This window comes from Hemicordylus capensis, chromosome 2, assembly GCF_027244095.1.
Source record: "Hemicordylus capensis ecotype Gifberg chromosome 2, rHemCap1.1.pri, whole genome shotgun sequence".
Classification (NCBI taxonomy): Eukaryota; Metazoa; Chordata; class Lepidosauria; order Squamata; family Cordylidae; genus Hemicordylus; species Hemicordylus capensis.
The window spans coordinates 344,164,602-344,191,373 of NC_069658.1; the positions used below are offsets into that span (position 1 = coordinate 344,164,602).

The following is a 26,772-nucleotide window of genomic DNA, read 5'->3' on the forward strand; positions in this document are numbered from 1 at the left end:
GGAAGATGAATAATAAAATGTTAAGTAACACATAGATAATCACTCTCTAGACATATGTATTCCAAGATCCTGATCCTGCAGTTACTGATTATAATTGGGTTAGAAATAGTAAATCTGAGAGTGATAGACATAGCTTTCTGCATCTGACCTTGGAGTACAGTAAACTGTTTAATGTTGAACACAAAATGAAAAACATGAGTGGACCAATCCTGTGATCCCTATGTTCCTATTCAAGTGAATGGGAAAAGAGGGACATGCTGGCAGGTATGCTGTATTCCCCACATGACCACCAATGTAAAAGAATAAAAAGTGACGGTGCCACTGCACTGAGGTCAGGAGACGAAAGCCTGACAATTCCATTCGTTGCTGTGCAAGTCCAGGGATCACAGGACCGTGTTGCACAGGATCCCTGTGCAAGTCCAGGGATCACAGGATCAACACATACCTGTTGGCAGGTATGAATACATCAGATAACACCCCCATATGTGTGGATGATGATGATGATGATGATGATGATGATGATGATGATGATGCTATTTACACACAGTCTACCAGATGTTATTGACTGGATATGGTACTTTAATTATTGGGCCCTTTCCAAGGGTCTAGGATAACTAAAGGAGAATTCAAGATATTGTTGTAGTATTCATGTTGTCCCAAGTACTGTGGCCTTCTGTAATGGATGTGTTGTAATTTTATTGAGGCCCAAGGTGTTGAGATGGTGCACATGTTATTTTGGTACTGCACCAAGGGCACCAGCAACTATTGGCACCACTATTGTTTTCTTTTTCCAGAGCTGCTCTGTTTTAATCTGAAGGTCCTTGTATTTGGTTATTCTTCTTCATGGTCTCTGTCAGGGGCGTAGCAAGGTTGGAGGGTGCCCAGAGACAAGATTTTAAAATGGGCCCCTCGCTGATACACACACACAAACACACTTCACAATATATCGTGCACTCACACTCACATCCCCATTATGAATACAGTGAATATCTAGTTCACATTGAATCTAGTTTTTTTACTCTCTGCTCCTGCCAATCTCCAAGAGACTCAACATAATTCATAGGGGGTGCAACATGGGTGGGTGGGGAATCATGTGATGTGCCTCTGGGCGGCCCCTCAAGGCAGTGGAGCCCCAAGACGACTGCCTCCTCTTGCCTAATGGTAGTTATGCCCCTGGTCTCCGTGTATCACACATGGGTTTTGTGCCTGCACAGAGCCCCCTTCTGGAAACTTCCAAAGCTTTACCTTATTTATTTGATTGATTGATTGATTGATTGATTGATTGATTGATTGATAGATATACCACCCTTCCAAAATGGCTCAGGGCGGTTTACAATTAAATTATTAGGAAAAAAGAGTGGGAAAACCAGCTCCACCTATCAGCAAATGTTCCACACTCATTCAGTCTCTCTTTGACCGCCATAGCTTCTGTACCTCTGGTTGTCTTCTCTAGCTTTGCCTACAATATACGTATATATAATTACGTTTCTGATTGTTTTTTGTTGGGTTTTTTTCTGTCTTGTTGTCCCCTTGTTGCTTCATCTATTGCATTTTGTGTTTTTATTTTGATCAGGAACCCTCCCCTTTTGTGGCCGCCTATGGTCACAAGAATTATTTTCAAAAATTGCTCCCTGTGCTCCTCCAAGCAGCCCTCCTCCGACGGACATTTGTTGTGCTTAACTTACTGGGGAGAGTCACACCCTACTGACCTTTGCTCGGTCTGTAAGGGTTTTACTAGGCAAGCCTGTTGTAATCGGGCTGCCCGACTTCACGCCTCTCTCTGGGAGAGAGTCCTCCTGATGAGCTCTTTGGCAGCGGGGACTCCGGAGCTACCGCTACGAGCTCTAATTTCTCTCCCTTGTAAGGGAGGAACACCAACTGCTCCATACGCTCTCCCCTCTATGGGAGACAAATCAGCTGAGGAAGCCATGCAATCCATGCCTGATGTACCCCCCAGGCCACCGATACTGCTTGCACCACCCTCAGTGGTTTCCTGCTTCAGTCTCTGCAACCTCGAAGAGGCTGGAAAATATGTATCGGGTTCAGCCTCCGGACACAGCCTTCCTGATAAAACACCCAGTACCAAACTCGGTGGTGGTGGAGTCCGCCCAAACGCGTAATAGACATCGCGTGTTATATGCTCCAATGGATAGAGAGGGAAAGAAGCTGGGCTTTTGGGGAAAGAAAATATATTCCACGTCAGGCCTCCTTGTATGGGTGGCTAACCATCAGGCGTGCTGGGCAAGATACTAGCATTTTCTCCTGCAAAAATTGTCGCCTTTCCTCCACTATCTGCAACAGGATCAGAGGGATGCTGCACTGGTCTTTCTCAATGAAGGCCTCCATGTAGCAAAACAGCAATTCCATTCCTTTAGACACAGTGCCGACTCTAGTTCCTGCACTGTGGCATCTGCAGTTGCCCTACAGAGACACACTTGGCTAAAGTCCTCTTCATTGTCACAAGAGGCCAGGGGGCATATTGAAGACTTACCGTTTGAACAGATGACACCCTCAAGAGAGTTCAAAGGTTACGTACCACAGCTTGATCAATGGGCTTATCTCAGCCTCCCGCATCCACTTCTAACATTATGAAGAGCAGACAGTGGCTACACTATACCCAATCCAGACAGTCTACCTTCCACTCTGGGGATTCTTTTTGTCACCAACAGTGATTCCAGCAATGGAGAACCCCAGCCTCAGGGCCGGGTAACAGACCACAGGCTAGTCTCAAGGCAAAGACCCCTTACCACAAACGTCAATGACGCTACCATTAGGTGACCCCGTCATTCTATTACGGGGCTTGGCGGCCGATTACTTCAGATGCCTGGGTTCTGGCCATCACCAAGAATGGGTACAAAATAGAATTTGAAACTTTACCCCCCTTTTCGAGTATCTGCACCATGCCTCCATCCTCCCATCTATTGACAGAATTAGACTCCCTCCTTCACAAAGGAGCTATCCAATGTGTTCAAAGGAACGAAAAGAGAGGTTTCTACTCAAGGTACTTCACCATTCCCAAATGGGACAGAGGCTTGAGGCCAATTCTCGATTTGAGGAGTGTGAACCTCTTTGTAACTTACACAAGTTTTCATATGGTGACTATTCCAGCCATTTTACGTCTTCTGTTCAATGGCACATGGTTCGCATCCATCAACTTACAGGATGCCTACTTTCATATATCCATCGTACCTCACCACTGCAAATACCTGAGGTTTCATATAGGCTTCCATTCATACCAATGTACCATTCTTTCTTTTGGACTGGCCTCCGTCCCATGTGTGTTTACAAAGTGCATGGCAGTGGTGGTGGCCCACCTGCAATTGCAAGGCATCATGGTTTCCCCCTGGGTGAACGACTGGTTGCTGGTGTTGTCCTCAAGGACTCGCCCTGCAGGAGATGTGGAACTCACTCAGCATCTTTTGCACCACCTGGGTCTACAACTAAACCAGAAAAAGATCGAAGTTGACACCAACACAGAACATTCAATTTCTAGGCATTGTTTTGGACTGAAACTCTGCAATGGTGACACTGCCCCAAGAAAAGATCCAGTCGATACAATTCGCTGCCCATACTTTTTGCAAACATCGAAGGCACAGGGCAAAGTTTGTACAGCATATACTAGGCTTGATGGCATCAACTACCGCTGGGTTACCCCAGGCCCATCTTCGCCTGTGAAAACTGCAAGCCTGTTCCTATGCATATTCTATCCCAAGTGCACTCCCAGCGCAGTATGCTCACAGCCCCATGCAGGGTACAAAGGGCAGTATCTTGGTGGACGGTACGATCCAACCTCACCCAAAGAACTCCCTTTTGGAAGGAGTTGCCCACCCTCATGATTACCACCGACACATCAAACACCAGATGGGGTGCACATTTCAAGGACCTTGTGGTTGCAGGGAATTGGACTCGGGAGGAGCGTTCCCATCACATCAACTATCTCGAACTGATGGCCATGTTTCGGGCCCTCAGGACCTTTCGGCTATACATAACAGGATCTCTGGTCCTTCTGCTCACAGACAACACGACAGCCAGGTTTTATCTCAGTAGGCATGGAGGCACAGCATCACGCTCCCTTCGCAACCTGGCTATGTGCCTCTGGTTTTGGTGCCTGGATTGGAACATTTGGAGCCTCTGGTTTTGGTGCCTGGATTGGGGCATTTGCTGCCGTCCACATCCAAGGGAAGGTCAATACCTTGGTGGATATGCTAAGCCACCAGAATGCCCTGTCTCACGAGTGGCGCTTGAATCGTGGGATCCTGATCAAGGTCTTTCGCCTGTGGGGAACTCCTCACATGTCTGTATTTGCCTCGGCTCAGAATTCCCAATGTGCAAGGTTCTGCAAGCAGAGCAGGGGTGGACCAGGAGTCGGAAGGGGATGCTTTGTTCCAGTATTGGGTGGTCAGCTCCTGTACATGTTTCCCCCATTTCCACTCATCCCAAGAGTCCTCCAAAAGATTGTCGAGGACAGGGCCAGGTGCATTCTAATAGCTCCATGGTGGCCCAGACAACTCTGGTTCACCATGCTTCTTCAACTGTCACAGGGTTTCTACCAACGCCTCCCAGCAGTGCCGTGTCTCCTAACGAGGGAAGGAGACATGCGCCTTCATCCGGATGTGGAGTCCCTTCACCTTAGCACTGTAACTTTGTTTAGTGCTCCAGTACAAGTATTGTCAACGGCAAAGAAACCTGCCATACTGGCATCTGATGCGGCGAAATGGGCCCGTTTTTCTAAGTTCGTATGAGTAAAAGGAGCAGTGCCTTCCAAGGCATCATTACAATTGTTTCATTTGAAAGATAGTGGATTGGCAGTTCCTTCTTTAAGGGTTCACTTGGCTTCCATTGTGGACGAGCATTCCATGGCTGAGTTGTTTTCTTATAAACTGGTTAAAAAGTTCTTTAAATGTATACTCTATTTGTTTTCTCCTACTCCCAAGTGTTCCCCACCTTAGAATGTACTCCTGGTATTGAAACAATTGATGAAACCTCCCTTTGAGCCTCTGGCAACATATAACCTGAAATTGTTATCTACAAAAGTAGTGTTTTTGGTTGCAATCACCTCAGCTTGAAGAGTAAGTGAGCTGAGAGCACTACGCTCAGACACACCATATTTCGTTTTTCATAAGGATAGAGTTGTGCTGAGGCCAGACATTTCTTTCTTGCCCAAGCTTGTTTCTGAGTTCCATTTGTCACAAGAAATTTCTTTGCCTACCTTTCCCCCCGCTCCTACCACTGAGGAGGAGCGTGCTTACCATTTTCTGGATGTAAGAATGGCCCTCACCTTCTATGTGGACTGCACACAATTGTTCCACAGGTCTGCATCTCTGTTTGTGTCCTATTCAGAGTCTTCTAGAGGCTTGCCTGTGTCATCCCAGCTCATTGCTGCATGGGTCAGACAGGCTGTCTCTTTGGCTTACCAACTGGCCTCAGAGCCCTTGCCAACTCCTATTAGGGCACATTCTACACGTGCGATGGCTACTTCAGTGGCCTTCCATAGAGGTGCATCTATGACCGAAATTTGTAAAGCCACGACATGGTCTCGGCCAACAACATTTGTCAGACATTATGCCTTAGATGTTCAGTCTAGCTCTCGTGCACTGTTTGGTTCATCGACATTGCACACTGCTGTTCATGAGAAATAAATTGGTTTGTTGAGCATTATTCAGTGTCTTGCTATCTATTAGACTACACCAACCTTCCTATTAGGGTAGTTTGCTATTATCCCATGTGTGATGCACAGAGACCACGAAGAAGAAATGCAGGTTACTCACCTGTAACTGTAGTTTTTTGAGTGGTCTTCTTTGCATTCACACTACCCACCCTTCCTCTCCATTGCAGCATCCATGTCTCTGTATTGTGGTTCACAGCTGCCGCAGTCTCCGGACTGAAGGAGTGTGGGACATTTGCTGATAGGGGGAGCTGGTTTTCCCGTTCTTTTCCCCCAATAAGGTAAAGCTTTGGAAGTTTCTGGATGGGGGCTCTGCACAGGTGCAAATCCCATGTGTGATGCATAGAAGACCACTAGAAGAACGACAGTTACAGGTGAGTAACCTGCCTATTTCTCCAATTGTTTTTCGTCGACTTGTCTATTCCCTGGGATTGCAATATCAATTATCAGAACCCTATTCTTCTCAATGACTGTCAGATGAGGCGTATTGTGCGCTAAATGCCTATCAATGTATATTAGAAAATCCCAAAGGACTTTTGCCTCTTTATTTTCTTTGACCTTCTCTATCGGATCATTCCACCAATTTCTTATTGCCTTGCATAATCGACACTTACTGTCTTTCTGGGTCTTATCAATTTTTGCTTTTATAACATTTGTTCATAATGATTGTTCCTGGGCTGCAAAAATGAGACTTTCTGTTTCTTTTTTCAGTGACCCTTTCTTTATGGGGACATGTTGCCATGTTGTGCTATTGTTGACTTTCGATTATATGTCATTAAAGAACTGACCGTGCAATGGATTGTTATGCCATTTTCCTCATTGATTCATCATCTGCTGTTTTTTGTATTAATCCTTTGATTCCTTTATTTTCAATAGTCCTGTCTTACTCACTTCCTGTAGCATTGTTTAAAAACAGTCCTGTCTTACTTCCTGTAGCATTATTGTTTTGTTTTGTTTTGTTTTTGTTTTGTTTTGTTTTGTTTATTAGCATATCACTCTGCATTCCCTCATGGAGCGCTGCTCGTCTGGGCATGTGGGCGGTGTGCCAAAGACCTGGGGCTTGGTCTTCTGGGGGGAAGGTGAGTTAAAAGCAGCCTTAACTCTGCACCTTGCCTGCCTGCTCTCATCAATCAAGGGAATCACTTCAATTTGTCCCACCACATCCAGGTAACCTGGAAAGCCAGCTAAGCACTCTGCATGCCCTCCAACAATCTGAACACAAAGCTCTCTAAAGATAAACTTCAGACTGAGAGTATGCTGATGCTTTGTTTCAGGGAGAGGAAAGAAATGGAAATTTGCTACCATTAGTCAGCCACAGTAAACAACAGGGGACACAGACAGGGAGTTATTTGTAAACTGCTCTGCAAAACAACCTGCCTAAGCCTTAGGCAAGTTGCAAATTTACAGAGATTGGACCAAAATAACTTCAGCCTCTTCAGGTCAGGTCAGGTTTGTAGTTGCAGCGTTGCATCTAGAGCAGGGATTCTCAAACTTGGGTCCTCAGGTGTTATTGGACTTCAACTCCCATAATCCCCAGCCTCAGTGGCCTTTGGTTGGGGATTATGGGAGTTGAAGTCCAATAACACCTGAGGACCCAAGTTTGAGAATCACTGATCTAGAGGAACTTTAAAGCAAGAGAGCTATGAGGTAAGGAGTTCTCTTGTATCCAAAATCTGGGGAGCAGGGAGAGCAGTAGGGGTGTGCACGGAACCGCGGAGCTGCGGTCCGGCACTGGGGTGGGGGGTTCCATTAAGGGCGGGGGGGGGCTTTACTTACCCCTCCCGCGCTTTCCACACACTGCCGCCGTAATTATTGAAGAAATTGCTCCTCCGATGGCTGTTCCTATTTTAAAAAATGGCTGCCCCCTTGAAGCCCTGGCCCCCTGCTGCTGCCTTGAAGCGCCCTCCCACCCCCTTAAATCTCGCCCCGGGCCCTTAAATCATGCCCCGATAACATTAAGAGGCGGGCGGCGGGGAGATGTCCTCCCGCCCCCTTCCCTGCTAGGCTGCAAAAGACTTTAGGAAGGCTTCTGCGCGCTGCGCCCGCCTCTTAATGTTATCGGGGCATGATTTAAGGGCCCGGGGCGAGATTTAAGGGGGTGGGAGGGCGCTTCAAGGCAGCAGCAGGGGGCCAGGGCTTCAAGGGGGCAGCCATTTTTTAAAATAGGAACAGCCATCGGAGGAGCAATTTCTTCAATAATTACGGCGGCAGTGTGTGGAAAGCGCGGGAGGGGTAAGTAAAGCCCCCCCCGCCCTTAATGGAAGCCCCCAAACTCCCCACCCGAACCAAAACCACCCAGTGACCGGACCGGTCTGGAGGCCTTTAGAATGGCCTCCGAACCGGTCTGTGCACATTCCTAGAGAGCAGCTCCCTCTTAAGCAGTGTTCTCTCTAACAGGAATTCCCAGATATTGTTCTCTATGATTCCCCAAATCCCTAGCCAAAGGCCACTGCAGCTGGGAATGCTAGGAGTTATAGTGAACAACATCTAGGAATCCCTGTTAGATGGAACACTGCTCTTAAGCATCCCCCCCCCCCCCGGACTCCCATGCCACCCTCACCCCTCATTTCTCCATTTAGTCTCTCTCTTTTTCCTTTGGTTTTCAAACTTGGTTGGCTGACCAGTCAGCAGCAAAGTAAAATTTATTCAAACTTCAGGGAGCAGAGATGGTGGAACAGAGCACACACACAAGGATGCTTGGAAGCCAATGGGCTGCCTGCATGCAATAAAAAGTCAACTCCTGAAGCAAGAAAGCAAAACACTGATTGATTGAGATGTAGTTTGGTTTGGGCAATGTATTTTAAAAATACAAAATACCTGAGCAAATATAATTTAAATACAAAATATTTTTCTGAAAAGTATTTTAGATATAAAATAAAAAAGTTTTTTAAATATCTGTATTTTAGCTACTGCCCATCTCTGAATATCAGTGAAGGGAATATATGTGATGCGAACTCTACATAACTTCTTTCCTACAGCTTATTCTCCAAACTAGCAATGCCAGGAATCAATGACGTAGGATGGAAATTTAGAGGCAGTTCTGCCTCTGCTGCTGCAGCCAGGATGGGGCATACAGTCTATCATGCTTGTAACATGATGTTGCATCAGCATAAAAGGGATGGTATATATTGGCACAATAGCCAGTAACATCACAGCACATATTTAAAATTGGGGAGTTACTACTGGGAAGTCATTGCAGTTGTGTAGAACTAAACGAAACCTTCAAACAAGAAGAGTTCATAGTGAAACAAAAATGTATTAGTGATGGGTCTCTTGTTGCTGTTGTATGTTCATGTTACATAGATGTCAGTTACATTTAAATCTATTTCAAACCTGTTTGTTTCTTTTGGAAAACTGTGGGCGTACATTCCCCCTTCTGCTTCAGCTCTTGTTCAAGATAAACTTGTGGGATTGTTGATCTTGGAGACTGCTAAGTACATGTGTTAAACATTGTGGTCGTTGGCTGTGATGAAGAAGCTTAAAAATGAATGTGTAGTTAAGTTCAGATAGCACTAGAAAGTAAAGATATTCACCACATCCAAGCCAATTTTTTAGAGTCACTCTGAGTTAAAATTTGGGTGGACTTTGATTTTTGTTGGCTGTTAAGAATATAAGGACAGCTCTGCTGGATGAGGCCCAAGGCCTAACAAGTCCAACATCCCATTTCCCACTGTGGCCACCAGATGCCTCTGAGAAGCCCACTGGTATTCAGAGGCATCTGATGCTGGAGATGGCCTATAGCCACCAGACTAGTAGCCATTGATACCTTTTCTCCATGAATTTGTCTAACCCCCTTTTAAAGCCATTCAAGCTAGTGGCCATCACCATATCCCATGGCAGAGAATTCCATAGATTAATTATGCACTGTGTGAAAAAGTACTTCCTTTTATTGGTTTGGTGTTTTCCCCTCCTGTGTACTTCTTCCTAAATTTCCTGGCCTGTTCCTGATTCTCCCTGAAGACATAAGCAGAATCTAATTCTGAATATTTTGACTTCTTACTATTGGATCAAAAGAAATACAAGACTTGCAAAAACATGGAAGGGAGAAATGGTTCTATTTAGGTTCAAAAGAACCACCAGATGAGATTTATGTTGAATCAAACTGGATTTTAGTGTGCTCTTGCAGTTTTGTGATTAAAAAGAGGAGCTATTTATTATACCACATAGAAAACATTTTAATAGGAAAGAGTCCTAACACAATGGGTCTAACACAATGAATCCAACCTAACACAAGTAACAACTACATCAGCTATCAATGACAAGCCAGTATAGTCAGAAAACATGGCTCTCTTTTTGTCTTTGATAAATAATTAGAACTAGCTTAACCCGCACAGAACATCTGCATGCTAGTACTTGATTGCTCCCCTCACCCCCTGCCACAGCTTCCCCTCACCTCAGAGATGTCTCCACCCTCACCTGGGCTGCACTCCTGCTCCTCCTCCTCTGTCTAGTTGCTTCCATCCCCCTCACCCCTCTTGGTCACTCCTCCATCCCTTTACTCCATCCCCTCACCTCCTGGGCGCAGCTGCAGCATTGCTGGCACCTATTGGCCAAGCTTCAGCCTCCTATCCCCAGAGACATCCCCACCCTCACCCGAGCCCTGCTCCTGCTCCTCCTCACAGGAGCAGCAGCAGCAGTTGCCTGGGCCCTTCCTCACTGCCACCACCGTCATGGCCGCTTGTTCCCCTCAGGCCGCTGACAGGCCTGGGCCTGTCCCTTGCCTGCCTCCCTCCCTCTGCCAATGGCCCAAACAGCAGCAGTGGTTGACTCAGTAGCCCCAAACAGCAGCAGTGGTTGACTGGGCCCTTCCTTGCTGCCGCTGCCATGGCCACTTGTTCCCCTCAGGCCATTAACGGGCTTGGGCCCATCTCTTGCCCTTCCTTCTTTATCTGTTCCCCTCCCTTTCTCTGTCTTTCTCTCTCCGCCACTCGCTTTCCTCCTTTGTCTGTCTGTCTGTCTCTCTGTCTCTCTCTCTCTCCCCCTCTCCCTCCCTCCCTCTCCCTTCTTGAGTTAACAGCTCTTTGTTCTCTCACAACCCCTCTCTTCACAGACCCCTGCCCACTATTCTTTATATATATATATAGATTCCTCTTCTCTACAATCAAGAGCATCTTCTGACCAGTAACAGTTGCATTCCAACAGGCTCCTCCATGTATGTATGTATGTATATATAACTGCCCAATCACCATGCTGCTTCTGCTCTCACAGGCTCCTCCTCCATATCTGCATATGGAATCCCCACTGCCCAATTAGGTGATTTTGCTAATGAACTCTCGTAAGAGCTGCCACACATGGGATTAGCCATGGGTATGCCTTAGAGACAGGGGCGTAACGAGGCTGGAGTGGGCCCAGAGACAAAATTTTAAGATGGGCCCCTCGTTGATACACACACACTCACTTCACATGTGACTTGCCTCTGGGGGGCCCCTCGAGGCATGAGGGCCCCCAGGCAGCCGCCTCCCCTTGCCTAATGGTAGTTACGCCCCTGCTTAGAGAATTAAATATAGAGATATTGTCAGGGCCAAGGTGAGGCCCTGCAAATGTGCCCTTAACCCAGCTGCCGGGATTGTGTGTCAGCATGAGCTGCTTGCAGCTTGCACTGACACAGAGATGGGCACCTAGAGTGTCCATCCTCTGGGGGAATCCCCAAGTGCACAGCATGTGGTGCATTGTGGGATGCTTGGAGGCCAGGATAATGAGTCCTGGCCTCTGTTGCACTGCACTGATAGTAAACTGTGCTGCTCCCAGCAGTGCAGGTTATGTGGGTGCACGGCTTGCACGCAGCAGGGGCTAAGCAATAGCAATAGCAATAGCACTTACATTTATATACCGCTCTATAGCCGGAGCTCTCTAAGCGGTTTACAATGATTTAGCATATTGCCCCCAACATTCTGGGTACTCATTTTACCGACCTTGGATGGAAGGCTGGGTCAACCTTGAGCCCCTGGTCAGGATCGAACTTGTAACCTTCTGGTTACAGGGCGGCAGTTTTACCACTGCACCACCAGGGGCTCTAAGAGCAGTCATTTGGGGGAAAGTAGGTTGAATCCTGCTCCCCCCTCACCTGCGTGGTCATGTGAATAGCCCCACAGTCTCTGAAGGTGCTCTAGGGTAGGCCCTAAGATTTCTAGTTCTGGAGTCCTTGATGCATACAAGCCTGGCTCGTGTTTTATTAATTGATTTGTATTCTCTGTTGTAATGATGGAAAGAACAATATATGGTGTGCAGACCAAGCTTCTTGCTGTAGTCCAGAAAGAGAACTTGAAGCCTAAGCTTGCAATGGATTGTGGACTCTACCAACCGTCTACCACTAGAAACTCCTGAGAGTAATGCTATATGGTTTGCTTTTGGTTCTTTCTGTGCTTGCATTTCAGAAGGCTGGAGAGACTTGTGCTGTACCTTCAAATCCTTTTAAAAATCTCACTTTTAAGACATTCTAGAAGTTCTAGCCCTGTGATATTGCCAATAAATCCATGGGGAGTGGCTGTCTCTGAATTAGAGGTAGAAGCCTTTCATTGTTGACACCAAGAAACAAAGATGATCAGTCAACAAAGGAATAAAGTTAAGTTAAGTTGTGCCGTTGAGTCAGTGTCAACTCCTGGAGACTAAAGAGCCATGTGGTTTTCTTTTGGTAGAATACAGGAGGGGTTTACCATTGCCATCTCCCATGCAATATAAGATGATGCCTTTCAGCATCTTCCTATATCGCTGCTACCCGATATAGGTGTTTCCCATGGTCTGGGAAACATATCAGCGGGGATTCAAACCAGCAACCTCTTGCTCCCTAGGCAAGTTACTTCCCCACTGTGCAACAAAAGAATGAGCTTTTTCTAAGAGACACAAGAAAAGTACACATTATGAAGTGAAGTATAACTATAATTCATTCAGATGTAGTAGCTTGTATTTGTATACAATCAGGATGCAAATAATTATATTTGCTGCATTTTCTTTGGCAGAAGACAATGCAACTGTTGTTTTTTCTTCACTAATAAATATCTGCCATATTTCAATGTCCTTTTGCAATATAATGTTAAGGAAGGCAAAATTCCAAAATTTTAGCTGACATAACACAATTCCAGCACATATTTAGGCCCCTAATGTGTTACCTTGGCTGACCTTTTTTGTAGCAGATTTTTTACTTCCTCTCACACGTACCAAAATAAAGGTTATTGTTTTTCTCCTAGATTATCCTTTTCTTATTTAATTATCTGCCAAAAGTTAGTCCTCTTCAGCAGGATGTGGCTGATTGCACTCGTGTACTACAAGTTTTGGTATGTGTTTTTTTAATCTGTTGCTTTGACCTTTGCATTTTCTGCACAGACACTTGATTTTTCACTGCATATTCTTCCTTTTGCCGTTTTAAAATTGTCATTTAATTTATTTTCGCTATTCAGAAAATGATGAAAAATAGTACTGATTTTTATTACCCGTCTTAATAGAAGGCAATCTACCACCTAAAACTGATCTGGAATGCAGTTATTGATTCTAACTTCTGATGTTTAGTTGGTTGTCAGGACATGATCTTGGGAGGGCTGGGAACATTAGCCTCCCACCTGCATGCATTATTTAAGACCATAAGTGGACAATTTTTCAGAAATATCTATATGTCTAACCACCTCGTGGCTAGACTAGATGTTCAGAGGAACCAAGTGTTAAAAACTTGCTTTTTTCCATTTGTGAGGTTTTGTTTCTCTCCTTAGCCCTATTCACTTATTAAATTCAACACTCATAAAATGAGTGTACAGTGTATACAGGTACAGATCTGTATGCAGGTCCACTCATGCACATGTTGAGGTCATTATCATGACCAACTCTACTCAAGTAGGGCAGTGCTAGCTTGGGTAGGGTTGGCATTGAGAACCACTGGCGCCCGATCTCGGCTCTCCTCCACCAGGTAGCCCAGGTTTCAAACCCAGGCTAAAAGTGAAGTAGGAGGGTACATGCATGCCTAGTACCTTACTACCTGGTTGTGTGGGCAAGCAGGCTGCCCGCAGCTCCTTTCAGTCTGCCAGCAGGCATCTTACTCATAGAGGTGGGTGGAAGGAGCATCTCAGCAGTCGGGAGGTATACTAATGCACCATGCGCTTCACACATGGGATTGTGGTATATCTGGAGAATGGTTGTCCTTTCCCCACCTCTGGATCACCACTTCACCAATCGTAGGTGTGCGAGTGGCAGTGCCTGTAGGAATCGGCTGTTGTGTGGGGGAAGGTAGGTAGGATCCTGCCTTCCCCCCAGCTCTCTCCAACCCCAGCCCAAGCAGTTGTATGAACTACCTTGTTACGTTGAACACAGATACAGCAATACATTTCTTATCTATATCATGCATTTCTGGGGCCCTGTACCCAGGTTCATTTAACGTTTGTACACTCATACAACATAATGTCTGAATAGGACTCTTGTGTGCTTCTTTTGATATAAAAAGTAGACCCCTGTGTATAGGTGAATGAGCGAGCACATTTATCAAATACATGGTTGCCCTGAACGTCTAGATTTGCCCAAAGTACTTGTATATACTGACAATGAAACTGGCCTTTCTACTAGTTAGCCATGCTAAGACACAAATCTTTCTCTCCTTTTTAAAAAGCATGACAAGTTGGTGTCTCTGGGGATTAAAGTCCCACGATTATTAATGAGGTATTAAAAGTCTTGGAAGTGCCTGAAAGTAGCTGTCTTGGTATACCAAATCAGCATGCTATCTACACACCTAGGAAATCTTTTACATTAAATCCCAAACTGTCAATAAAAAGAGAGACTTGAAGAAATGGAAAACAATATTAATTTCTTCATCTAAGAATTGTTAACTCTTTTTAAAAATTATTCATTGAGGGGGGAAATAACAGATCCTTAGTAAAATATATCCAGTGTGAAAAGATTCAGTAAAGATTTATGTCAACAAAGAAAAGGCATACAGAGTCCAGTCAAAGTTAAGCACTTTATTGCTCAGCTGAAATCAATGAGACTTCATGTTACTTAACTTTGACTGGATGGTCCCAGATTAACTCGAAGTACATTAACAGAAAAAAGGAATAACCAAATCAATAGGGATACTATTACTGGATTACACTGTACTAATTGGACTATGTATAGAATGTTTTGTATTGATTTTCACACTTAGTTAAAACAAAAAAAACCCCCACAAAAAACCTGGAAAGGATTTAGATAGGAGCAGCAAAGATGATAAAAAGTTTAAGATGCAGCCCATCAGGAAGAGCTTCCACAGTTGTTAAAAAGAAGTCTTAAATAACAGTTAAGGGGATTGCACTGATAAGGGTTTAGGGTTCAACCCACCAAAAACCATTTGTATTATATAGAGAAATATAGATATAATTTATCCTTGGGTCCTGACAAATATAAATTATTTCTCCTTGAGTTCTGGCAGATTTGTTATAGTAGAAGCTGGCAACCAATCCTAAAAATCCTATAAATGTGTGTTTATAGCATTTATGGTATTAAAGGACAGAATTTACCTCCTCATTCTAAATTTCTCAGAAAAATGTCCCATTGAGTTGAACAGGGTTTTCTTCCTAGTAAGTATACCTTAAATGAAGTTGTCTTTTCTCACGATATTTTTCCTTGTAGCTCTCAGAAATTATAGGCTGACATCCACACTAACGAAGCATTGGTGCTGCTAATGCTCCATTGGTGCTACAGGGGATGGGTAATTTTTGTTTCTCTCCTTCCCTCTGAAGCCCTCTGTGATTCCCAAAAATATGTCCCTGAGGGCTGCATGACCTTTAGAGACCTTGTTAGCAAACAGGGCTTTTGTAGGAAGAGGAGAGAAGTAAAAATTGCTTCCCACTCCCCACAAGTTGAAGCAAGCTTGCAATGCATCTAGTCTTCCAGAACCCTGTGAAGGCAGAGCTGTTGCTCCATCCTCGTAAGACTGTGGAAGATGTGGGCAACTATTTTCCCCTATTGTTATAGGGGACAGGTAATGTCACATTTAACAAAATGTCACATTAACAGAAAATGTGACATGTAGCACCTTTTCAAATTTTGTAACAAAACAAGTTGAACCCTCAAAAAGAATAATTAGCGTTATTTATTTATTTATTTATTGAATTTATTTATTTATTGAATTTATTTATTTATTGAATTTATATACTGCCTAATATTGAAATCTTTAGGTGGTGTACAGAATTAAATCATAATATAAAATATAAAACATTAAAATTCATAAAAAGATAGAAATCATAACTGATAAAAACACATTAAAATTTTAAAATTTGATCTCAGTTGAAGGCCTGGGAAAATAGGGTCCTCAGGCCTGGGAAAATAGGGTCTTCAGGGTCCTCCTAAAAACAAACAGAGAAGGAGATGCTCTTATTTCAGCAGGAAGCGAGTTCCAAAGCCCTGTTTCCAAAGTTATCTTTTAGCCTCTCAGAAAATCAGTTCTGTAATTGAAGTAAGTGAGTGGTGAGTGGCGGTGTAGTCTTCATATGTAATGGAATAGTTAAAATGGTACAGAAATACAAATATTCAGTTATAGAAACCAACTGGTAAAGCCACTGTATGGGTGGCACATGGGCAATGGATACTTTCTCCATTCTGCACCTTATATGTTGCCAGCATGTAAGAGTATTTAATTGTATTCTGTTTGATTAGATGGTTCAAGTGAGCTTGGCCAGGTTCAGGTGAAGCATCTGGTTCATAAAATAAAGTTCTATTCAGGCAGTGTTACCCATTGATCCAAGGCAGTGATAAGTCTGGCAAGTTGTTTCCAGAATGCCCAAAGTAAAGATGAGAACTTGGTTGATTCCTCTAAGGCTTTATTTGTGGATTTACCATCATCCAAGTGTGAAGCAACAAGGCAGCTATACAACCAGTTGGGACTGACAGATCCTATGTCGGAGATCCAGACAGACCCTGAACAATCTAATACAATTATTTTTATACCCATTAATGACAATAGTTGTTTACTGCTTTCCGAGTGGATCTCCCTTGCTTAAGTATTTTTTAATGACCAGGCCCCCAAGAACTTAGTAGCACATCATTGTGCAGGGAGCTGTAGTTACTTGTTTTTCTGTTTTTCTGCCTCTGTGATGGAATCCTCCTCAGGTTACCAGCATCAGCCTAAGTAGGCTAAGTGAGCCTAAGTTGCTTAGCCTAAGTTACTTAGGCTAATCTTCCTCAGGTTACCAGCATCAGCCTAAGTTACTTAGGCTTAGCCTAAGATGCTTAGGCTAAGTTACTTAGGCTGATGCTTCCCCACCTAGAGACAGCTTCTGACTCACAAACATCTGTAAGGTCACTCTCGAGGACAAGAGGCCTACTGTCTTATAACTGCTAATCAGTCCTGTGCTAAAGTTTGGTCAAGCTAAAAGTGCTACATATTAATACCTATCAATAGTTATCACCAATATGCTTCTAATAATTAGAAATTGCACAATTAAACCTCCAGCAAGCATCTCTCCTGAGGGGGAAATTCATTGCGACATTTATATGAGCCCTTTCCCAGGCATTCAGAGTTCATGGGCAGTGAATGCATATGTGGGGGAGGAAGCTTCATTCCAATCTACATGTGTTCATTTGGCATATGGGGGCCTCTGTAAAGGTTCAGATGAATACATGTAATTAAGGAACAGAGCTTACTGCTCCCAGTCACTCACATATTAATTATTCAAAAATATAAAATATGTGAGAAGGGCTGTGGATAGTTTCCTTTGGAATCGTGGGGTCTGGAGATTTGTGGTGTCTTTTTACGTTTAGAAATATCAATAATATCACAGAAAAAAAGTAATTTAAGAAAACCTGAATAAACATAACACATAACAAACAATTATTTGTGGTAGAACAAGCATCACACGTAACAAACAGAACCCTTTTTATATATCACATAAACTCTGATTTCTACTAGATTGCAAAACAACCTCATTTAACAATCTTTCCAGACAGTAATATGATTGGAAGGTGAAGAATGGGCAAAGTTTTCCTGATTTGTAAACAAAATAAAATCAGAGCATGTGGTAAAAAAAAAAAAAGCATTGGGATTGGCCTGACCCAGTCGAAGATGAATAATACGGTTCAGTTTTTCCAATATAGCTATATGCCACATGTATTGGTACCAAGCATCAAGGGTCATGGTTTTATTTTTCCAATGCTGACTGAGCACAGCAGAAAAAAGTAAATGTACATATTTGATAGGTATTATAGGAGAGCAGAAGGAAACACATGGTAGGCAATGCTAGTCCCAAAGCTACATAAGCCCTGTACCCCCAGGAACCAGAACCAGCCTTTTCTAGACAAAATTTATCTGTTTCTTCCCCTCCCCTTCCTGGTTTTTAATTGCTGAGTGTTGGTTACTGAAACTTGAAATAGATAATTTTTGAACATGTGTAAGAAGCCAGTTGTGAATGTTCAGGAACCAGTTGAAAGAATTGCTGTTGCTGCTAGGGTCTAGGGTCATTTCCATGTGTGATGTGTGAAGTTGAAATATATTTAATTAAAATCACCTGTTGCCATAGTATCACATCAAAACGTTCATTGTTTCAGGGGGAAAATAGACTACCTGAAAATGATATAATTATGGCATTAAAAGGTTTTAAAATGGGTCGTCAGGCTATCGGGAATTATCAGACCCTTGAAAGACATTCACATCTATGGGCTTTCTCTATCTCTGTTCAGTGCACACCCACTTTAGCAACCTCTACTTTCTCACCCAGTCCTCTGGAGAGGCAGGGGGAGACTGTCACAATTGCTGGAGGTAGACCAGGCCCATAGATAAAAGGGCCCTCTGAATAAGCAGGCCTTGGGGATCTCTCTTGTCTCCCCAGCCCTTTCACAGGGTCTCCCACACCCTTTCATCATGAAAGGCTATTTGGAAGCAGTTGGGTCCAACACCTTTATTTATTCTGCACATCAGCTGGCACTATCACCAAGAGAAGAAATTTCCAAAACAAATACATTCATCTGCTAAATTTAGAAATCTTGGGATTTGTACTTATTTATATTCTGTGTACATCTGTGCTGTACATGTCATTTGACATGTAGTTTGTACTGGGCTCACTTGGTGGTGTTACATACTTTGCATGTACTTTTCGTTCTTAATACTTGTGACAAAGATGGAGTCTAGACTGTGTTAGGTTGACCTATGTTGATCTGAAATTATGTATGGATAATTTTTAGATTGTGAGCTCTTTGGGGACAGGGATCCATCTTATTTATTTATTATTTTTCTGTGTAAACCACCCCGAGCCATTTTTGGAAGGGCGGTATAGAAATCGAATGAATGAATGGATGTTGTATTTGGTGGCAAGGGACATTTAAGCACATGTAACAGCTGTACATCTTGGATGGACAGAGCATTTACCACTGATTCCAGCCCCTTTATCACTGGGCCCCATTACCTGACTCTCCTGAGCCCCATCAAGGTACCAGAATTTTGTCTTTCAAGAGTTGGAAATATCTAATTCTGCTCCTAAACATAGGTGGCTTATGCTATGATACTCCAGGGGATAGTTTCACACTTAGGTTTGAAAAAGCTGTTCTTATGCATTGTTTGTGTGGATGCTGATAAATGAGAAGTACAATAACTAAATATACACACTGGTGTATTCAGAAATTTAAAGGAAAGCAAAATAGAGGGTATTTTACCAAATACCTGAATATGGCGGTAGCTGAAATATCTAAGCAACTGTCAGTTTTTCTCACTTGGAAAATGACTTTTTAAGTTTGTATTTCTGTTTCTCTTGCACCACTGATCACATCTCTGTTTTTCAGTTTGATTGACAAGGTAACTGCAACTCACTTTTGTAGTTTGATTAGTTTTCTTCTGTTCTCCATGGCAAATGGCAGAGCCAGGAGCCTTGGAAGTAGAGAAATGGAAGCTAGAACAATGACAGAACAGCTGTGCTTCTTGCAAACGCTATTTGAAAATCTCTTTTGTCTCAGTATATTAAAATGTCCCTTTGATGACTTCCAGGATTCTGCAGTTGCTTTAATATAAACAAGGCATTAATGAAAAATAGGCTGTAATTATACTTAGGAATGCAATCTGTATAATCCAGGAGAGAACTGTTGAAGCACTGGTGGTGTTCAAACCAGAAGCATACAACAGAGTTTCATTGCATGCTTAGAACTTTTCAGTGGCCCTGTCCTCAAGATGCACTCACATAACCCTCCCTACCACTTTGTGATGTTTTGCAACAGAAATACATGCAATTCTAACATATCTAAATGATTCAATGCATGTTGCAATTGTAGGCCAAAAGAGCTTAAAAGATCTCAAATTAAGTTTGACTAACGTTATAATGTGCATCATCAACATATCTCTTGGGCTGAGTGTAACAGGAAACACTGCAAAGCATGATATTATTCTGCAATGAAGGGAATTTATACTGATGTAAGCCTGTGCCATTGCATAAATGTTTCATATTAAATATTGGAGCAATTTCTGATGGAATGATTAGTTAGAAAGGACTCTGTCTAATTCTCTGCACTTACTTAAAAGTCACTATAAACCTTTCTGCCAGATATTAATCCATTGTGGTAATAAAAACCTTCCAAGAAAATGATTCCAGATTCAGACTAACTGAAACTATCAACCCACAGTATTTATGGTGGAATCTGTGCTCCAGGAATCTGTGTAGGAACATAGGTAGCTGCCATATACTGAGTCAGACCATTGGTCTATCTAGCTCGGGATTGTCTTCACAGACTGGCAGGGCTTTTCCAAGGTTGCAGGCAGGAATCTCTCTCAGCCCTATCTTGGAGAAGCCAGGGAGGGAACTTGAAACCTTCTGCTCTTCCCAGAGCGGCTTCATCCCCTGAGGAGAATATCTTGCAGTGCTCACACATCAAGTCTCCCATTCAGATGCTACCAGGGCAGACCCTGCTTAGCTATGGGGACAAGTCATGCTTGGTACCACAAGACCAGCTCTCCTCTCCTCGGTCTAGAACTGAGATGTTGAGGGTAACATGACAGGCTTTTATTAAGTGGAATTTCTTTTGGTGAGAATTAGCAGATAGGTTTTGCTCTGTATTTAGGCTCTAACTCTGTGTTCTGCATCACTGTAAGGCCTGGAGGCCAGTGGCAGCCCCCCATCAACTCTATTGTTTATTGGGCTTTGGCCAAAACTGAATACTCTGCACGCTCCCACTGGCACTAGGCAGAGATTACCATTCTCACCATGCAGTGCTGCATTTTGCACCAGTGGGCTCATTTAAGGGAAACAGAGTCCTTTTGAACCTCTGGAAGGCATGCAGAGTGCTGGGAAGTATAGCCATTCCCAGGGCATTCCTTCTAGAGCTCTTAAGAGAAAGCTTCATCTCTCTTAAAAGGCCCTCCTAGTACTGAACAAAGTGCAGAGCCATGTGGAGGTCAGCACAGAGGAAAATGCTTTTTGCCAAAGTGGCCCCCACATGAAAAATAGTGAAGATCACTACTCTGCTTAAGTTGGAAGGTATTTTCCTTGGGACGGGTATTTTTACCTTCTTTTGTACTGTGGGGTTTAGCTCTTTCCCCTTATCACCTCTGTGGTAGCTAATGGGGAGAAAGAAGATGCTTGAGTTAATTTGTACTCCAGCACAAGCAGATCAGACATTTTATTGTTGTTGTTGTTTTGGCTCTGTTACTACAGTACATCTCTGGCAGGGGCATGATTCCAATTCTTGTGTAATTTTAAGGAGCTCTGTGGATGCACCAGTAGATTCGATGGTTCAATAGCAGACCGAACCGCACCCCCCCCAACGGTTTGATATTGAACTGAACCCCCTGGCCTGTTCAGCGGGTCCTAGTTTTATTTAAAAAATAAATTTTATTTACTCATCTCCTCCAGGGGGTGTTCTCTGAGGCTGTGGGGGGGGAGGTACTTTAGAGGTCCCCCCTCTTCCTCCAACCTCCGTTAATGGCCAAATCATCTGGTTCGGGTGGTCTTTGGCCTGTTCTGGGCCTCACCCCTGTGACTGTGGCCATTTTAGAGGCCACCGTACATGCCCAATGGGACTCTGTGTGGCTGGGTCATGACCCAGGTCATGCAAAGGCCCATTGGGCATGTGCGGCAGCCTCCAAAATGGCTGACAGCACAGGGGTCAGGCCTGGAACAGGCCGAAGACTGCCCAAACTGGGTGATTGGGGCATTAACGGAGGCTGGCAGGGGGAGGGAGAACCTCCAGAGGACCCCCCCACCTTGGAGAAGCCCCCCATAGGGGTTTAGTATCTATATATCTATATCTATCTCGAATCCCCCCTGGACCAGACTAAACCGAGCAGATTCAGGGGGTGGCAAAGCTAAACATGTCTGGTCTAGTTCGAGTCCCATCCAGACTCAAACTGAACCGGGCAACCTGGTTTTTTACATACCCCTATGCACCAGTCATTCCTAATGCTAAAAGACAGTGGAAAGTAGGAAATTCTTGGCTAGTATATCAGAGCCAGTCAGCTCTGTCCTGCTTCCCCCTGCCCCGTGCATAGGATGTTGCTTAAGCTGCAGCACTATGTCTACTGCCTGACCTAATGATCTTTTAGCCCTATGATTTAATCTTTCATGTAATATTTTGACTTTATGCCTGAATGCAGCATTAGGAACACTGGCTGAAATCCAAATGAATGCTGTGCAGCCAAAGCATACACTCCTGCAGCAGCTGGGCTCTCACTTAGACAGTGCAAGTGGCTGCATGTGGCGGGAGGGATAATTTTCATGGATCATTCCGTTCCCTACAGATATGTCCCAGTGTGTGGAAAGATTGTGCCTTTTATTTATAGTGGCTGACATCTTGACCACTGCTGAGAAAATGCAGCCCAAAACAGCATGCATGCATGGAGCGGACGGTAGAGATGTGCTAACAGGTCCAAATTCAAACTGGTTTGGTTCGAAGGTTCGAACTCGAACCAAACAGGGCATTGAATTGGCAATGCTGGTCCGAGTTTGAACCAAACAGAGTCTGGTTCTGTTTGAACTGGTTTGAGCCTCCAAAACTGGGTTGGGTGGTAGGCAACCATGGCTGCCAACTACCACCCAAAACCAAAAGCAATCGGACACACCTACGATGTTTCAATGCAATGAATAGGAATCCCTCCCCCATTCATATAAGCAGTACAGTGTGTGACCTGACCTACTGACCTTAATTGCTGTAAACTCAAGAGTTCACAGCAATTAAGGTCACACAGTCTTCCTTGCATTGAAACAGGCTATAATCTTTTAAATATATATATTCTTAAAAAATAAACCCTACCATCTTGGGGCTGCCTGGGGGGTGTTGTGGTCATACCTGCCGAGCCCCCAAACCCAATCCCTATTCCCTATGGGAGAAATGAAAAAAAAAACCCTTCAAAAATTCATTAATAATTGCAGGAGTGTCCGATTACTTTGGGGTTCAGTGGGGGGTGGCACCCCTGGGTGCCCACCACACACCCAGGTTTTGTGCCCCAAGGTGCCTCACATAGGGAATAATGGGACAGTTCAAGTCCCCATTATACCTTATGTAGAACCTTTTGCATGGGTTTGGATTTGAACTGAACTGGGGGGGGGGGCGGTTCGAACAAAACCAAAGCTGAACCTACCCACCCTGGTTCGAAGTTGGTTTGAATCTGAACCAAACAGGCCAAGCTGGTTTTGTGCACATCCCTAGCGGATGTGTCCCCACCTGACATGCAGGTGCTCACATACAAATAGAGCTATTTTTGCCAATTTCCCCTTTCCCCATAAGTGCTCTGTGCAATGCACAAATATGTCCTTGAGGGTCATGTGAACCTCAGTGACATATTTGCAGGGTACCCAGTGTTGGAGATAATAATTAAGTAATATTTGAAGTTTGAGCCTAGGGCGCCCACATCTCTAAGGGTTTATGAGCAGGCTACTTCAACATATATATATATAGCAGAGTATTTCAGGAGCTCACTCACTACCATTACAACAGAAGTTAATTCCCTTCCTCCCAGCTTGCATTCTGAAATTATTTTTTCCCCTTTAATGTAGGTGTAGCCTAGCTTGAAATGCAAGCAAGTAGTAAGATCTGGTGCAGTGCATTTTGGGCTGTGTAGTTCTGTGGTTGGGTGCAGCTATAAGGCAGCCATCTTGTCCCCCAGTCCCAAACTTGTGTTCCTTATTCGGGCAATGAAATGTTGGCAATCCTAATGACATGTATCCTTTGGCTGCATGCACACAGTGTTAGGACGTAAGGCAGTCTGGTTTCTTTTTCTTTTGGCACAGTGTTCGTCTAAAGGCTGGCTGATCAATGTGAAATATACTCCTGTTTGATATGTGAGTCCCCACCCCACCCACAAAGTCAAAAGGAAGTTTTTTTTAAAATGGCTTAAACACAAGTAATTACAATGACTCAATATTCTGCACAGGCAGGAATTAATATATGAGGTTAAAATGTCAAAATAAAAGGTCAGGGAAGTGAATTGAAAAAGAAAGTCTAACATTAGCTAAAAGAACCTATTTGTTGGTGGAAGCTCCCTGTAGTATTAAAAAAGGTTAGGAGGGGATATATAATGGCTGAATATTTCACACTTAATTAAAATGTTGCCTAAGATATCCAGAGTGTCCTGTTTCATGTTGAAAGTGGGGCAATTAATATAATGAAAAATTCATATTCATAGCTACTGCCGTTTGTCTTGGGATAATTTATATGCCTAAAGTGATGGTTTCCCACAGAGGTATTTCAAGAGGCAAACATGAAATAGGTGTCTTATGGGAATCCATTTTAAAAGTGGTAGACTTTATAATTTTAAAAAATAATATGGAACAAAAATATATGGAATTCTTTAGAAACCCTGATTGAAGTTTTACATGGAATTATGTATATAAGATACATAAGAAAGCAGTGGGAATAATATTCCAGCCCTGAACACTTTGTTCTCCTTTTGGAAATGAGTTCCACTGAGTTGAGTGTTATTTACTTCCAAGTAAGTGCGCTTAGCATCACAGGTTTTAGGGACGGTTTTTTCAGTTGAGGCTTCAGCCAAGCCAAAGACTGATGCATTGCACCAGTACATGTTCCCAGTCTGTGGTGGCCTGGCATTGTGAGCTGACCCAGGATGTTGGGCTGGTGGGTCAGGAGCACGAATACACTGGCAATAGGTACCAAATACAGCACAAAGCACAGATATATAAGCAGAGATGACTTGTGAAGAGATGATTTACCTATATAACATCCTCAATTGTTTTTAGATATGTTGATGCAAACTGTTATGTCTGCAGTAGTAATAACATTAGCTACTTGTTATATTGAGATTCCTTCTATCAGGATGCATAGCTGAGGAAGAACCTTTGACATATGTATAATCAGCCAGCTGTTTACAATAAGCTGTGTGATTTCGGTAGGATTCCAAAAAGCCTTGGAGGGTTTTAATGTTGGTTCTGCCAGTGATTATGTCGATGCCCTGGTGTGAGCCTGGAATAGGGCTCTCATCAGGGCAGTAGACATGATCGCTTCTAAGCATCCTTTCCAATCTGCTTTAAAAGTGGCCCCTTGGTATACAGAGGAGGTGTGGGATATGAAACAGCAAGGTAGGTGACTGGAGTGCAAGTGGAGGAGAACTCGGTTTGAATGTGACAGGACACCGCATAGAGCCCATTTGAAAGTTTATGTGGAGGCGGTGCATGCGGCAAAAAACCAATTCTGGTTTGCGTGCATTGCTTCTGCAAGTTTGCATCCAGCAGAGCTGTCCCGGGTTGTGAGGAGTTTGATTCAAGTTCCTTCCAGTTCAAAACAATCCCTGGGGACTTTGTTCTCCTGCGATGCTTTTAATGGGTTATTTGCAGACAAAATATCTTGTATTCGGGTCGACTTGGACTCCACTGTTTCTACAGAGTCAATTAAAGTGGTGTCCACCAATCCCTCTTGCAGTATTAGATTGGATCAGTTTCAATCTGTGATGCCTGATGACGTGGACAAGCTGCTTGGGACAGTGCAGCCTACCACTTGTTCTCTGGATCCTTGCCCAACTTGGCTGCTTCTGTCTAGCAGGGAAATTGTTGGAGATGGCCTAGTTAATATTATTAACTCATCACTGAGGGGGGATAGGATGCTTCCATGTTTGAAGGAGGCAATGATTAGGCCACTTCTTAAGAATCCTTCCCTAGATCCCTCAGTGATGGATAGTTATAGGCTGGTTTGCAATCTCCTATGGTTGGGCAAGAGATGAGTGAACAACTGTTGTAAAATTCCCAAACCCCAATTTTGGATTGACTACCGTTACTATTTTTTAAAACTTGAATTTTGTGCTTCCATTACTATTTACATGATTTGTGTTTTTGAGCGAAATACAAAATGCTGATTATTACCTATAAAACCCTCAATAGCTTGGGTCCAGGATACTCAAGAGAGCGCCTTCTCTGTCATGAACCTTGCTGCCTATTAATATCATCTGGGGAAATCCAGTTACTTGTTTGTTGGCGACTTGGGACTGGGCCTTCTCCAGGGCTGCCCTGGGGCTCCCTGTCAAAACAAGAGCATCTCCATCTCTTATTGCTTTTAGGAAGACTCCCAAGTCATACCTGTTTTCTCAGTCTTTTAACTGAAATTAACTTTAAACTGTTCAATTGTGAAATTGAAATTGTTTTAACTTTTTTTAACTTTGAAACTGTTTTAATTGTTTTTACTCTGTTTTATAATTATTTGTTGTGTTTTTAATTGTGTATACTGCCTAGAAATACACAATCAGGTGGTATGTAAATAAGACAAATAAATAAATTTCAACATTTTTGTACTGAAAATTCCATTCTCACAACATTTTTGTTAGAAAGCTCTGGTGGGGGATGGGTGTGGGGAGAGATTTAGGAACATAGGAAGCCACCTTATACTGAGTCAGACCCTTGGTCCATCTAGCTCAGTGTTGTCTACACAGACAATACTTCAGCTTCTCCAAGGTTGCAGGCAGGAGACTCTCTCAGCCCTGTCTTGCAGATGCCAGGGAGGGAACTTGGAACCTTTTGCATGCAAGCATGCAGTTGCTCTTCCCAGAGCAGCCCTGTCCCCTAAGGAGAATATCTTACACTGCTCACATGTAGTCTCCCATTCAAATGCAAACCAGGGTGGACCCTGCTTAGAAAATGGGACAATTCATGCTTTCTACCATCAGGGAAGTAACTTGCCTAGGGAGCAGGAGGTTGCTGGTTTGAATTCCTGCTGGTATGTTTCCCAGACTATGGGAAACA

The 26,772-nt window shown here is 43.6% G+C and overlaps 1 protein-coding gene and 1 long non-coding RNA gene across 10 annotated transcripts in view; one reads left to right on the forward strand and one right to left on the reverse strand.

Moving 5' to 3' along the window:
* Window positions 1–26,772, forward strand: part of ADAMTS2 (ADAM metallopeptidase with thrombospondin type 1 motif 2) — a 392,140-nt gene that overhangs the window by 224,003 nt on the left and 141,365 nt on the right. Inside the window, exon 1 of one of the 9 annotated variants that reach the window (XM_053298185.1) lies at window positions 10,763–10,817. The exons of the other annotated variants lie outside the window; for them this stretch is intronic. The gene's annotated coding sequence lies outside the window, so the exon portion shown is untranslated. Of the gene's footprint in view, window positions 1–10,762; window positions 10,818–26,772 lie in introns of those variants that run through there. 9 annotated transcript variants of the gene reach the window in all.
* LOC128345759 (uncharacterized) lies at window positions 15,900–21,565 on the reverse strand. The gene is made up of 3 exons (XR_008316634.1): window positions 21,432–21,565; window positions 19,416–19,602; window positions 15,900–15,963 (listed from the first exon to the last, which is right to left on the reverse strand). It is a non-coding gene; the product is annotated as an uncharacterized LOC128345759 (long non-coding RNA).